Source organism: Camponotus vicinus, unplaced genomic scaffold, assembly GCF_025532165.1.
Source record: "Camponotus vicinus isolate PSW18456_S1 unplaced genomic scaffold, iyCamVici1.0 SCAF_11, whole genome shotgun sequence".
NCBI lineage: Eukaryota > Metazoa > Arthropoda > Insecta > Hymenoptera > Formicidae > Camponotus > Camponotus vicinus.
Window position 1 is genome coordinate 1,306,705 of NW_028141947.1, and position 2,847 is coordinate 1,309,551.

Here is a 2,847-nt window from a genome sequence, read left to right on the forward strand (position 1 = left end):
GCAGTGGTCCCACTTTTCCCATACCTACTTCTTCGTACCCCTTCCTGATCAAGCACCGTACCCCTCCTTTTTATACTCTTCTTCCTTTACTTCCATCACTTGTACCATCGTTCATACAAGTGACAAATTAAAGGATGAATTAAAGATGAATTAAAGATCCTATTGATATTTTCTAAAGATAAATGATGATTTAAAAAACGTAAGAATGAATATATGCATATCAATATGACTTCTTCGGCAAATCATTAATTTAAAAATAGACTCGAGATGCAAAGAAATATCACCGTTTTTATCCCATGTTTTTTATAATGAAGAACATATATAAATTAGATAAAAACAAAATAACAGAGATAAGATTTATAGATAAAAAATAAAATGACAGAGATTAAATTACTTTGTTACGTACTATAGTATAAATAAAAAATATTATAATATATTATACATTTTATATTATGAATATACTATGCAATCATATCATTAAAATCTTTCGTAAAACTAGTGAAATTTTTACTGATTTCTTGCTGATTTTATTACAAATAAACATCCAAAAATAAATGATGTCTAAGTATGTCTATTGTTTATTATCTATTTAGAGACAAAAATTATTCTAGATTTAAAATTACATTATTTTGCTCTGTACTATAAGTAAAAAATATTGTAAAGTCATGTCATTAAAATCATCTTAATCTTGGAATAGCAGCGCGAGATCGAAAAAGATGTCACCATTTTTATTCTGATATTTTTTATATTTTTTATAATAAAAGATACATAAAAATCGAGTATAATAGAATATATATAAATTCATATAGATAAAGAATTGATAGGGGGAAGATTTACGTTATATTATAAATATGCATCCCCAAAAATAGATGAATATTTTATTATTCATTATTTTTATAGACAAAAAAATATTCTTGGTTCGGTAGAAAGTTAAATTACTTTGTTATGTACTATAGTATAAACAAAATATTATAAATTAGATTATAAATTCAAATCCTTAAAACCTTTCGAAAGATTAATGAAATTGTTATTGTTGATTACATCCGTGATTTGTAGATTATACCCGTCATAGAAGGCTAAAAATCTTATTTTAAACAAGTTTACCTTTAAAATGTAATTTATTTATATGCAACGCTAAGGAATTTTATTTATCTTTGCCTATGTTATTTCTACCGCTCATTCTAATAGATTAATGTGGGCAATTTTTAAAATAATGTTTTCGAAAATAAATAGCCTCGTATTTGAATTTCTGTTTCCTGAAGAAGCCGATGAAGTACGTAATAAACGTAATATATGTAATAAACGTAGATGAAGAAGAATTTTCGATAAAAACTTTGACCGATTAATAGCGGTTATCCGGATAAAATGTTACGTGAAGAGAAACCCGTTCACGAACAGTAAAAGCATCTCCGCGCAGTCAAGAACCATCAGCCGCAGGTGACCTAACTACAGTCCCAATTATCTGAGTCTGGTACCGCCTCTTTGGAAAGATATTGCGAAAGTAAAGTGTAACGGGACCAAAAATATGAGCAAAAAAAAATACACATACACGCACACGCACGTATGCATACTATACATATATAATAAATTATATAAAATATTCAAAATTGATTTTTAAATATCAAAAAGCTTGCTGTATGTAATCTATGTGTAATAATTATAATTGTCCTTGATGATTATAAATTTCCTTAAAAATTATTTAAAATTAAAATTTCATTCTAAAGCATGTGATCTATACAATGGATTTGTATAAAAAGAAGAAAGAAAAAAGAAGCTAGCAATTACCTTACATTTTTGCAGAAGATCGTCATTAATAGATATAAAAAAGAAAATCGTCATCAATAGATATAAAAAACATAATAAACATATTATAACAGAAAATAGACAAATAAAAAATATATCTTCAAGTTTTAATAAAAAAAAGTTGCACGTATGAATATTTTACATTTTAATCTTGCATGAATAATATAAAGAAATTAGTAATTAACATAAAGTATTTTTTTTTAAATTTCAATATTATATCGTGTTTTTCCATGTAATTAATGCACATTGCCATCGAAATAATATCATTTGACATAAAAAAAAACATCATTTTATATCAAAATTGTATATTATAATTGTATATTGTTATAAGAATATCGAATAATAATAATGATTGAGTATATGCATAGAATGATTTTAGAAATTGGATTTTTTGGAAACTGCTTATATATAAAAATGTTTTATTTTTCTTTCATTACAGCATTTTAATTTAGAATTTACTTTTAAAATTCGATTTATAAGCCGTGTATAACGTACTAACGTTTCTTGTGGGATATTAAAATGATAATTACAATAATCTTTTTTTAATATATATTTTTTCATTCAAGAACTATTCGTTTAAATTATATCATTTTTAATATATATTCTTTTGCTTAAGAACTATTTGTTTAAATTATAATTAATTAATAATAAAGATATAAATATTATATAATATTATATAATTATTAATTATATATTCTTCAAAATATATAATTAAGCAGACTTATCAGACAACATGATTTATTATTAATTTATCAGACAACTTGAATCTTCTGATATCTTGATAATCTAAATTTTTTTTAGCTTTAACATTTAATTTTTTTATAGGTCAAAAGTGAAATACATAAGCAATCATTCAAATTTTTTATATAAATGCATAATATTCTCTTTAGGATTATTATAACGCGAAATCTAATAAGAAGTGTGAAAATACATCGTGTTTTTAATTTTTTTATAGGTCAAAAGTGAAATACATAAACAATCATTCAAATTTTTTATATAAATGCATAATATTCTCTTTAGGATTATAACGCGAAATCTAATAAG